Genomic DNA, 13670 nt, shown 5'->3' with positions numbered 1-13670 from the left:
TTATCTGTTACTATAAATTACAAATGAATGATACAACAACGTAAATACAAAACAACTTAAACATTTTTTTTAAAAATCAATAAAAATATAAAAAAATATATTCGATTTCTGCATTTTATTTTCTATCAGAATTTATGAAATTATCCAGCTAAGACTGAGTTTTTATTCACTGCTTTTCATTTGAGTTCAACTAAATTTTTACATCAAATAAATAAAAAAGATAAATTAACAATTAAAACATCTCTTGAAATATTTCATTTTAATCATCTTAAACAGTCAGAGACTAACTTGAGTTATTTCCTCATGTCCATATTAGAGTATACAGAAGTGAAGGTAATCATACTTAATCTGAATAATTATACTTTAAGATGTCTTTTAGATGATACAAGGAGACATTTTGGAGTGAAAAAGTATTCAGCAGGTATTAGGCTAAATATTTATTTGTTCAACTGGTTTGTTTTTGAACTTAAAAAGAGTTCAATTTGTAAAGGTGAACAAAACTCTGACTTCAGCCATTGTGATTTCTGTTGGAGCTGTGTGAGATCAGCTGTGCTTTTTACTCTTTACACTGATGATTATCGTACAGATACCCCAAGTCAATGTATTCGGAAGTATTTGGATGATAGGTCTTCGATAGCTTTAAGTTAAGAGTCTCCAGCAGCACCAACATGGTGGGAATTAAATATTTGAATAAATTTGATCTGGTTCACCACTGTGCACTTATGAAGTCCGTGTTGTTATTCATGATGACAAAATCAGGCATTTTCATGTAATTTGTTTGGGTTATCCTAGAGCAGGGATGTCCCTGCGGTCGTCGAGGGCTGCTGTCCTGCAGCCTTTCGATGTTTCTCTGCTTCAGATAAAATAGATCTTTTCAAAAGATTGTTAAGTTCTGCAGGACAGCAGCCTTCGATGACCGGATGTGGACATCGCTGTCCTGGAGAGATCATTTTAAAACTATCTGCAAGAAGACAAAACAATGAATTTTTTTACTATGCTGGTTTTTCGGGCACATCCAACTGGGAGGCAGACCCCGAACTTGCTGGAGCTATTACATCTGGCCTGGGAACGCCTCTGGATCCCCCAGGAGCAGCTGGAGAGAGTGATGTCTGGGCTTCCCTCCTGGACCTGTTGCCTCGGCAACCCGACCTCGCATAAGCGGAAGATAATGGATGGATGGAATATTCTATTATATGGAATAAATATTAAAGATATGCTGTTGTTATAGATACAAAACAAAACATAAAATAAAAATAAGCCGACAAACATGTAGACAGTGTAGCAGAGAGAAGTGTGGTAGAAATCTTCAGAGATCATCATAAATGCAGTTGGTATTTTGTTTTTGTAGCTTGGAAACAAGTTTGCTGGAGAGTACACGCCCAGCGTCGACAGGTAACACAGGTGAACTCTGTCAGGAGACAACATGGACAGAAACTCACGCTCAGTTTTTGAGGGGTGAGTTGTTATAGATGGCAAAAGAATTTGCTCATCCTGCTGCCCCATTCTGAATGGTTTTGTTGCTTTAGCCTGCCTCAGCGAACATTACGCTTCTCCACACTACAAGCAAATGACATTACCACGTATCCCTAGCATGTTTAGTGTTTAAAATATTAAATATGATGAAAGTACATCTTTGTTTTAAGACGTGTACAGATGTGGTACAGTCTTTAAAGCCTCTCCCTCTCTCTCTGCCTGTACTTCTTCAAAGCTTGTGATGTTTGAATGAGATTAAATTGATACTGAATGATGATTTAAAGGGATAGTTCGCCTCTTTTGACATGAAGCTGTATGACATCCCATTAGCAATATCATTTATGAACATTGACTTACCCCCCGCTGCGTCCTGTGAGCCGAGTTCCAGGCGAGTTTTGGCGTTGACGAAGGTAGTCCAGCTAGTTGGCTGGGGCTAAAAAAATAAAGCGTCTTGGTTCTCAAAACAATATGCGTTCAAAAGAGTAATACAATTGCATCACAAAATTGTTCTCCAGGAAAAAGTCAGACCTCACATCGCTTGGCGCTATTTTTGCCTCCCTTGATATCAATGCGTCCAGCCACCTAGCGATAGCCGCACCTGTTACAGTGTTTACTGCTCGGAAACAGAGGACTGCTCGGTCTGCACTTCGGTCTGCACAGTTTACATTGGACATTGGTCAAATCTACAGTCAGAGGGGAGGATCAGGTGGATGTGGGCTTATTTCTTATTTCAAAAATAAAAGATGATGGCAATCAGGATCCATCCATAAGACCTGTGTTGTTTAGCGTGGGTGCCAGCCGAACTTAGCCCCGCCCATAAAAGTTTTGGTCGGGAAGTTCGGTCTGGCTCTGCTCAGTTGGGAAATCATTATGCCCGACCAAGAATTGGCCGACCCAATCAGATTGCCAGGGCGGGCTTTATACGATGATGGACAGATGATCAACAGGGACATTATCGACTACGTCACTAAAGAGCGCTTGGTTTGACTTCGTTTGAAACAAACATGGCTGCCGCTGGAGACCTAGGGTGTGTAGATTCTGCCATCGAGTCTGTTCTACATGATCTCCACATTGCATTCGTTTTGAAAGACAAACAGAGGAACGCGATAAAGGCTTTTATCGACAGAAAAGATGTTTTTGCCGTCCTTCCTACAACAAGTGTGTGTTGCTTAATCTACGTCACATACTACGTTGCTCTGATTGGTTGTAGGTCTATCCAATTGAGCGAAGAGTCATTTTTTCTCCTGGTTCGGTTGAAACCAGTGTTGCCAATTTAGCGACTTTGTCGCTAGATTTAGCGACTTTTGGCCATCTCTGGCGACAAAAAAAATAATCTAGCGACTTAGCGACTTTCGGGCTCAATCTGGCTGAATCTAGCGACAATTTAACTTGTTTTGTGAGTGACAAATCAGTTGCCCCGCGACACCATACAAGCCGAGACAGAAGCACTGCAGGAAGGCGGCAACCCGGCATACCGTCATTTCCTGTCAAAACGGCAGTTTCAAGCTAGCTACAACGAGGGTAGGTTCACTTCCTGTTTTCAAAACAAAAGCACATTTTTATCGTAATGGCTTTCCCTATGATAAAAGGCAACGGGTATTTTATTTTGTCAAAATAACCGGAAGTGCGTTGCTCACTGCGGCTAGCTTTAGTGGCGCAGAATTCGTCGGAACAAAATTGTAAATAGCCGGTATTTTGGCAGGTTTTTAACACATTGGGGATCTAAACGACTACTTTCTGGCCTGAAAAGTTTCAAATGTTGCTAAAGTTTACAGAGTTTAGAGCTGAAATCAGCTTCAGGCCGGCTGATTTCGGCTCGGGTAGGAGCGAAAATATATAATATGGGCGTGGTTACGTCACTTATGACGTCATGACGCAATCTAGCGACTTCTAGCGACTTTTCAGAGAGCCAATAGCGACTTCTTGTGATTTTTTTTTGGCAACACTGGTTGAAACACGCCCCATACTCAAAACTCTATTGAGCGGTATCAGACTCACATCCTGACTAGAATTGTCAGTATGACGTAGTCAGGCTATGTGTTGTTACTATTTCACTATAAATCTGGTGTGTGCGTTTAACACTGTTCACTTATAGATTTAAAACTAATAATAATAATACGTTTTGGGTAGCCAAATGTATGAAATTGGTTTTATTTGCAGCACCGGGACGTCTGACACAGGTGAGCTGTCATTGATGTCTGTACTTTCAATTATTAATGTTACATATGATGCCAGCGTGCAAAAAACGCTCTGTGGAGCGCTCCGCTCCAGCTGGCTGCTGTGACAGGTCACTGACACTGTAGTTCTGCTTAATCTAACATGTTTCAGACTCGCTCGATTTACATTAATACCTGTATTTTGATATTTGAAATGTCAGGGGATTTTGATAATTTATTAGAGTTAGTTTGCGAGGTTGTGGAGTTCCTCTCGAAAAAAAGGCTTTAATCGGCTATTAAAGGAATAGGTCGCTTTCACGTGACGTCACATTGCTGCATCGCGAGAGCGGGAAATTCATATTGAGGGCAGGAAGTGAACTGAGGATCTGCCGTCTGAAAAAAATGCCTGTTTTGTGTGGTTTACGATTGGTCTAAGCGTTCTAAAGGAAAATTTGTTAGTATCGAAGATAGTCGTTCACAAAGGTGAGAAATGTAAAAAGCTCACAGAACAACCCTGTACAAAAAGTGGATTATAAACCTACATCTGCGGTTTGGAGGAGCAGAGACTGCTAATATATGCAGCGAACACAGGTATGTTAGCTCGCTAACTGAAACTGACTCGAAATCCGTACAATACGGACAGAGCTATAGAGTAAATACTCTTTTTACACCACTCTGAATAAGGACTCTCTGCAACGGTTTCCTCCATAGACGTATTCTCCATTTTTACTTCCTGCCCAACTCGCGCCGCCTTCGCGCATCATCACAATCACGTGACTGAAACCCGGCTATTGTCAGAATGGCTGGATGTTTATGAAAAATAAAACATAACGCAATTCCAACAATGGGAGGAAAAAAAGTGTCAGAATGGCGGGATGTTTGATACAAAACTAAGTGTCGCCATTCTGACAATTAGACGCCCATGTCGGAATGGCGGCATGTGACCATGTTAGCATTAGCAAACCTCGTTAGCGCCAAAGCTGCTAGCTTCAGGTTGCAATACACGATGGTCCATTGTAACTGATGTAGAGTACAGCTTCTGTACCATGGGATGATTTTGTTTTACACTTTAAAATATGTTAAACATTACAGTTTAAATTTCAAACAGCAAGACAACATTGCAGAAAAACTAACACAGTAACGTTTGTCTGAGAGAAAACTAGGCTAACGTTAGCAGTCACCTCTTAGCCAAGTAAGGTAGCCCACCATCAGTTTGGTTGACTATGTTGCTTTTAGATCTAATGTTAGTGTAATAGTTTGCTGTGTTATATTTATATACACTGGGGATTTGGAAATTTGCTTTGCCTGTCAGGCTATGCTTTGAAAAAACAAAACATATATAGCCTATATTCAAACGTGACAATGCCATGAATAAATGTTTCATTAAGCTATCCAGCTTTTAACAACAAGTCCTATAGGCAATTTCATATGATTAAGTCTGTATACATTTACATATTCTTATATAACCCTAAACAATATATCTCTTGCCAAAGACATCCCCAAACCATTCCTACATTTGGCCAAAAAGTTTGGCCATAAAAATTGCCAAAACTGTATTGCCAAATACTAGTTTCGTGACAAGATTGATAAAACAGAAATTGATAAAATATCTTGACCAAGACCATTTCATAAAGAGTAGTTCATTTTAGAGATATGGACTCAACCAAAGTACAATAACTGACAACTAAACTCATGAATTACTCCATAGTACACAATGACAAAGATAGTCAATAAATCCGTTAAATTAAGATTAATTCACAACATTGTCGATTCATTCTGAAACTCCGATCTTCAAATACATGTACAATTTTGAATGTATAATGTAAATAAAATGATAAACTTGAAGCTAACAGAAAATATTTACATTTATTTGGTAATACAGCAGTGCAATTATTCCTGGGGAATAAAAAAAATCTAGCTACTTCAGCTCCCCGAGGAAGGAAGCGGATGAATGGAGCTCAAAAGATTCATGCATTCATGCATTCATGCATTCGGTGGTGATTTTGTAGAGTGTTGATGTCCTGTGGGGGTACTGTTTTACAGATGCAGGATTTGAACCGGGGCCAACTGTAGTAAGGACTATAGCCTCTGTATATGGGGTGTCTGCTGTACCCACTACGCCACAGACCACCCCAGTTACTGTTTAAAAGATGAACATCCTTGTGGTTTCAGTCTTGTTTGACCCGGCAACACCTGTGGTTACTGGTGGCAACAACAAGTGACATGACACACATCAATAGAGCAGCTGGTGTATCTGTTTACCTGGCACAAAAACAACGGTGTCCTGACAAAACATTGCAGTAACTCTATACAGCTATGATGCAGGTGTGGGGGCAGATTGTATCAGAGGAGATTATTGGTTAACCTGAGTTTGTGTGTGTGTGCGTGTGTCTGTGTGTGTGTGTATGTACTTGTTTTTCTATCCTCATAAGATCCAAAAACAAGGAGCCCACTTTACTTGGTTCACTTGGGTCCTGTTTTGTCGGGACCAAATGGCGGGGGCCATGCATTTAAAGGGATTTTTCAGGTTCAAAGCTTGGTTAAATGGTTAGTTTCAGATGAGGTTATGGTTGGCTCAATGGTAAGGGTTAGGTTTAAACATTCAGCTGTGATGGTTATGGTTATGGTAAGGGACTAAGGAACACATTAAGCCAGTGGTGAATCACCACAAAGTAGAAAAATGAATTTGTGTGCATGTGTGTTATGACTGTCAGAATCCAACAACACTATTTAAAAACTATCAAGTCTTTTGCAAACAGGCCCACTTCTGGCTCCAAAAACACCACTGTGCGATGGCCAAATGCTGACCAAAACTCATCGCTTTGAAGTAGTAGTTAATAAACCAAGGCGAGATGTCATGGTGGTTACATCTTTGTTTTATGTACTTTCTTATATAGTCTACTGTAAAACTGTATTTATTGAGTTTAGAGATTCTTTTCAATTCTAAGCGGCTGTGGTAGCACTGAAGGTAGAGCAGCTGACTGCCAGACAGGAGGTCTTTGCTTTCACTGCCTTCACCAGCACACATACCAATGTGTTATTGGGTCTGTGGATTGCGGAACATGTAGGAGAAAGGATGAAGGAGTCTTGTACCGCAAAGCACTTTTAGAGCTCAACAAGACGGGAAAAGCACTGTCTGAATTGTTTGGGCAGATGTGATGGGCAGGATTCTTGATTAAAAAAAATAAAAATACCAAAAAGTGAAATTCTATCACACACATGCAATGTTTTAGACATTGTTCCTACAGTATCCACAGTAGAATATATTCCCACTTCAACACAATGCCCAAAAATGGGTAGAAGCTATCATTTATAATTACAGTCATGAAGGCTATTTCCTTCCAGCTGAGAGCTACACGCATGTTTACTCTGTTAATCCTCAGTAGTAGAATTAATCAGAAGTTCACATTAATATGGTTTGACACTATGTTGAGAAAAGTTCAAGTTTTTCCAAGGAAATCAATTTCCTCAATGTGTGTCCTGGGACTCAGTGACGAAACTGGACACCTGCATCCTCATTTCGAACTCTGCACTCCGCATTGCTTGAGGTTGCAGACAAAGCGACTTACAATAAGTGTGTTCAACATCGGTAGGCAAAAGAACTTCAGGTCACAAGAAATCATAAGTGCATTTCCTTCCAAAACGAAACAGCTAAGAGCATAATTAGTGCTAGAGTAGGTGCAATAAGTTAGGTACCTAGACAAAGAGGAAAAAAGACAATTTAGAAAACAAAGACAATTTAGGAAACACATCTGTATGATAGAAAGCTGTAGATGAGAATCAAAGAAGAGACTTAACTGGGATTGTTTTGTCTGGAGGCTGTGTATTGATTGGTTGCCAAAAGTGATAATCTTAGAGGAGTGAATGTAAGTCCATTGTAAGTGACAGAAAGCAGTTGTTTTCACCTGAGGGAGCAATCAGTCTGTATCCAGTAAGGCCACACAGATAGCTGTGGATTCCATACTGACGTGTGTTGGCCAACCCACCCACATAAGCACTAGTGATGAATGACATACTGGAGTCGTGACAAAGACAATGGCTCCCAGACTGCTCTGGCTTTTTCTGCTCAGTGTCTCTTTATCTTGCGAGGCCATAAAATTAAGAGCCGACAAGTCAAGGCGAAAAAAACGAAGACTAAAAATAGCTGTCCGCCCTATTCCCAAATAAAATTTCTTCTGCTTAGTAGCTTCTGTCAGTGTGACGCAAGTTGCATCAGCATCTTATGCAAAGATCAGTGCTGCTTCGCTCAGTGTGAAAGCCACACATTTGTAGCTTTGTAGCTATATTTGCAATGACATAGAGGTCGATTCCTGGTGAAGAAAGCATCCAATAATTCATCACTGTTACATGTTTATATATTTGTGTTTGTATATATATTGAATTGACAAATTATCCTATTTTAAAAGTCCATTTGTTTTGTCCCTTTTTTGGTGGTGACTGACAACCTTTTGACGCTTGTGTTTGAGTGACCAAAAATCCAGGAATCCAGGAAAGACAGACAAGATTTGAAGTTGATGTTTTGCTTTTAGTTTCTTAAAGTTGTTCAAAATTACAAATCAAATGAGGCTCCTTTAGCCATTGAAAATAAAAGAAAAATAAAGACAGACTGGAGATTAAATAAGTACAATGTTCAACAGCGCAGGTGAGTCACAGCAAGCCAAGGTCAAAGACTCTGCGCTCCCAGTCAGCCACACCTCCTCCAGGTAGCCTCCCAATTTATAAGCCTCTTTTGCCTGTAGGGGGCATAGTCTCACAAAAATACAACAATTGCAGGCATTAAGAAATTGCAAAATAAATAAACTGAGGGAATGGCTCCTACATATATATTTATACACACATTTTAGCAGAGCCATACCAACACCTTATTGTCTTTGTGCTTGGCAAACTAGCCCCTAAAAGTAATTCCATTTCCATTTTCTATTCCGCTGAATCCGGCGGTCGGGCCGCGGGGGGGCTGGAGCCTATCCCAGCGGTCAATGGGCGAGAGGCAGGGTACACCCTGGACAGGCCACCAGTCCATCACAGGGCCACACAGAGACAAACGAGACAAACAACCATACACACTCACACTCACTCCTAAGGACCCTAAAAGTAATTAATTTAAGATATTCATCCATCTAACTCTGTGGAAACTCTTCTATTAAAGAAAATCCAATTAAAGAGCACATTTATTTCAAAAGTTATACCGACTTTGGGTCAGATCAAACAGAATTTCTTGCAGAGGAAGTTTCCCAACTAAGTAAAATGACTCTTAGTTATGTAAGTTATGTAAGTGGCAGCCTTAATAAGAGCTATTATCATACTCAAGAAAAGGAGCCTTCGTGTTTCCTTTAGTAGTTTGTTTAGTTTAGGCAACGCTTGGTGGTTCTTCTGCAGCATCCAATAGTTGTTGAGATATTTCAGTCCATACCAAAGTGGTGTCAGACCAGGGCACGAGCATGGCCAGAACCCGTGTAAGTCAAACACCACACTCTCATTTATGTCTCACAAATCTAGTCAATGGAAGTCTTTGCGGGCAAAACCACAAACAGCACTGAGTCACGGGCAAAACAAGATTTGGAGCATGAATGATGGAACTTGACCCACGTCAGAGTACACGGTTTACCCAGCTCACAGGAGGTCCGGGGGGAGGGCTAAGCCGCTCTGAGACACCTCCTCCATCAGCCATCACTTTCATGTCAGGACAAGGCTTCAACTAACACATACAACTGAGGGATTTTCAACAGCTTGGACACATATTGTCAAACAAGTGCAGATTTGTGTCTTTGGTGTTTTCGCTGTGAGCTTATAGCTGCCATGTTTTTCTCTGTTGTAATTGGGATTCTTTGAGTACTATAATTGTCCTATTTACAGTACATTTACTTTGAAAGTTTTTGCCAAACTTTCCAAAATACCGGCGCTTCCTGCTTTTGTTCGACTTTGTGTGCCTTGTTTTGCCACCATGTAACGTTGCAGGATAATAATAGATCCAGTTTGTACATTCAAGTGGCACCTCATGGGTCTAAAGATTCAATGTCCTCATAGAGATAGGGACCTTTCCTGTTTTCTTCCTCAGCTCTCCTCATAGTTTGCCTCTCTGACCTTTCTAGGGGGCAGGCGTCGAGATGCAGGATGCCAAAGTTCATCTTTATCCAGAATAATTTATTGGAATAATTGGATGCATGAGTTTGGACGCTATATCCCATCAGTATGGGTTAGTGGGTGAATGCAAAACAGTTTAAAGGAAAGATAATCTCTCACTCTTGCACCAAAAAAATGAGCATGAAATAAAGAGAGAGGCCAGCTAACAGACGTTGAACTATTCTTTCCATTCTTAGCGTTTGACACTTGACGCAAGTTTCACCGCCTTCGGTCCAGTTTGACCTGAAGAATCGACTCCTCGTTCCAAGGGAAACATTCTCAGTTTTGACACCGTTTTGCACATGTTGCGATTTGAAGACTTTTAAATGACTTTGCAAATAGCAGGAATGTTACCAGCATGTGGGCGATATATCTCACTGAGGCCAGAATAACAAACATGTGAAATGAAAAAAGTGAACATTTTCCTCCACATCATGTGGGAGTCAAACACCGATGTATTATCAAGTTCACATCAACTGTCTCCTGCTTTCTTTTTTGGCTGGGTGAAGTGGGCTTATTACCTCCAGGTGTGTTAAGCGCTCCCTTGTAACAAGGCATCAACTGTACATTTTTCATGGCAAGCAAAGCAAAGATGTTACCACTTAAGCTAATGATTGCTCAGTATGATAGCAATTCCCAGGAAGACATGCTACTGTAGTTAGTCAATATTCACAATATCAAAACCATGTGGCGTGTGATTTACTGGTAAGCCGACCGTCAGCAGTGCTGTGTGTGTGATGGCTGTATCTAAGGATGAGGAAGCAGCTGGACGACTCAGTCTGTCACACGTTGATTAACATCATGATACGCAGGGAGCTAGACATAATCAAAAGATGAATTCCTGGTGGGCATCCGCTGATAAAACTTCAATAATATTCACGACTTTTGTCTCAACTTGTGCCCCAAATCTTTTCTTTTTCCCACGACAACGCGTAAACAACACCACAGCCATGAACTGATGAACCCTGCTGGATTACAGCTGCAGCAACTTCACTCCAGAAACAAACAAAAAAAAGAAAGTTTCTGCTTCCCTCAGCGACCAGTGCTGCCAACTATTTCCAGTAGAACATAGCTAAAGCCAGCTGGAAAAGTTAGTAGACTTTACTAGATGATGAAAGAGTGCAAATTGGCACATCTGTAACGTCCCTGCGTCGGAATTACTTTCTGCAATTTGCTAGCACTCCGTATATGTGTAGGTCTCTCCTAATCTCTGGGCTCTTATGTACAGAGATGGGGCCAAGTCACACATGTGCACGTCTCAAGTAAGTCTCAAGTCTTAGCTTTCAAGTCTCAAGTAAGTCCCAAGTATTTTTTTCTTGGGCAAGTCAAGTCAAAGTCAAGTCACCTTATTATTGCAATTTTACCTGCAGAATCTGATCTTAATAAAGTGAAAAGACAAGATATAAGTAACTGTCAGTAAACATCATTGGCCAATGTGTCCAACCTGTCCACCCCGTATCATATCAAGCTAACGTTATCTAACTACCGACTAGGCTAACAGGATAATATTAGCTAATTTGACTTACTGGTCAGAATGGATCTTCAAATGACAAACAAAGTTCGAAGTTATGCTAGATGCTTAACACTCAAGTCATTCAAGTCATCGTGTCTCAAGTCAAGTCAAGTGCCGAGTCTTTAACTTCCAAGTCCGAGTCGAGTCTCAAGTCTTTTATTTTATGTCAAGTCAAGTCACAAGTCATCAAAACAGCGACTCAAGTCGACTTGAGTCCAAGTCACAGTGACTCGAGTCCCGATCTCTGCTTATGTACTATACTGTACTAAAGCTGAATTCCCAACAAAGCTACTGACTCACATATCTTTCGGTTATCGTTGTGAGTTAGTGAACCAGTCTGAAATTGTGCCTAAATTTGGCCCATATGGACTATGTGATAACTCCCGCTCACTTAGATACTTCTGCACTCCTCTGATAAAATCCAGATTTTTTTTTTGTTGCCTGATAAAATTGAGCAAAAAAAAAAAAAAAAGTCTGTGACATCAGTGTTGTGACGTGTTAATCATGTGAAAGTTCGAAGCCGCAGAATGTCTAAAAGGAAGAAGAAAAGTTGCCAATTATGCGAACGTTTCATGGACAGAGTGGCTTACACACACCGTTGATGCCTTTTCTGAATGGTAAGAGCTTTGTCAAATGATAAAAGGCTAAAGAAAAGGTCTTTTTCTACGTTTTCTATTTGAAATCATAGCATCAATCCTTTGATTTGCCACCTCCATGTAATGAGATATAGATGCCAAACCCTGAAACACCAGAGCTGAATAAGACAAGTAAAGGCACAGGGAAGGCCTTTTGACTTTAATCAAAAATAGCCAGCGTGGTAGTGCTTTCAGGAAGTAGGTCTGAGCAGGTTTTCGAGGGATGAACCAAGTATTTTTAATCTTATATCTTAAAAAGAGCTTGTTTCACCTGCATTTCCTTTCAAAATACATTTAATATCTTCCTGGATCTTTTTATCCCTGTCAGATATTTGTGCAGCTTTCTTTACATTTGTGGCGATAATTCCTACAGATTTCCCAGAGGTCACAGGCTGAAAGTTGCCGATCAATACCTCGTTAACCCTCTTTGAGCTCCAGTCGGTATCGCAGAAATCGATTTTTGCACTGTTGCAGATGTTGTTGAGATGAAACATTAATTCCTCATTTGATACACTATGTTTTTGCACTTTTGTCTACTGTATCTGTAGGTCTTGTGGGTGGTTCTTCCCACTTCCTCGCATCACCGCGAGGAAAAAACAATGAGATCCACACAGTTGTTCGGAACATGACACAGTTTTTGTCTTTGCTCGTCCAAGTAAAACAATGTAGGAAAGCCCTGCTGGATATTTTTCAGTCGAAAAAAAAAAGATAAATCATCTGCCCACGGTGTTCAGCTAATACGAAACATGTTTAGTAATAAACATCAGTCACTATATGATGCACCAGATTAATGTGAAAGTTGAAAGACGAGGTACAAGAGTTTATTGCCGTTGCCTCAGAGCATACTTTGTGGTAAATCCAAGAGCTCATTAGCCCCATCATTAAACAGACACAGCAATAGAAAACATTAAAATAAAAAAGGTGCTTGTGAGTGCATTGTGAACTTTTTCTAAGATGAGCATCCAGCTTCGGCTGAAAACGATTGCTCCAAGAGCAGTGAGTGCCAACCAGAACCCTGGCCGGTCCCACAATCAAAAGGTGAGCCAGAAGACTCCCATAATGCTCCATAATGCTGCATAGAGCTTTGAGAGCTGCAAACCAAGTTGCTCAACAGTTAAACGTATCATTTACAATACAGAAAAGTGTGACAGTTACTTTCCCTGCAACATGCGGCAAATACAGTGAAATGGTGTGTGTGAAATCAATACGACCGTTTTCACAAAAAGATGCAAAAAGATGGAACATCAGAGCACGCACGGAGCACCGAAGCACATCCGAGTCGAGTATATGTGCAGGTGTGATGCCATCTCCCAACTGCATTATGTGAGCATGTCGGTCCAGCTCGAGAATTTACATTTTGTACGATTCCGGTCGGTGTTTTAACAACCATTTCACAAGTCTGGTTTTGGTCCAACCAACACAATCATTTTCATCTATTTTTTCTGCATCATTTAAACATCCTCAGTTGACTCAAAATGATGATAAATAGGGATAATAGTAGTACACAGTGAGTGCAAAGGAAACTCAGTGGTACAAGACAATATGTAAATGTCAAATCAAGTTCCCGAGCAGCCATTTTCCAAAGGCATCACCAAATGAAATTAGCAATGAAGCAAAAGCTTTTACCTCCCTCTAGTGGTTAAAATCAATTGCATCAAAAGGACACAGAAACTGGAATGAGGGCGTTTTTTTGTGCGTTTTAAATAAATATCTGGGTTTAGACTGTGCGGGAATATAACAAAGAAAGGCAACGAAACATTGTCTGAAATTGAA

Source organism: Odontesthes bonariensis, chromosome 21 (assembly GCF_027942865.1).
Source record: "Odontesthes bonariensis isolate fOdoBon6 chromosome 21, fOdoBon6.hap1, whole genome shotgun sequence".
Taxonomy (NCBI): Eukaryota; Metazoa; Chordata; class Actinopteri; order Atheriniformes; family Atherinopsidae; genus Odontesthes; species Odontesthes bonariensis.
Note: the sequence above shows the minus strand (reverse complement) of the source record.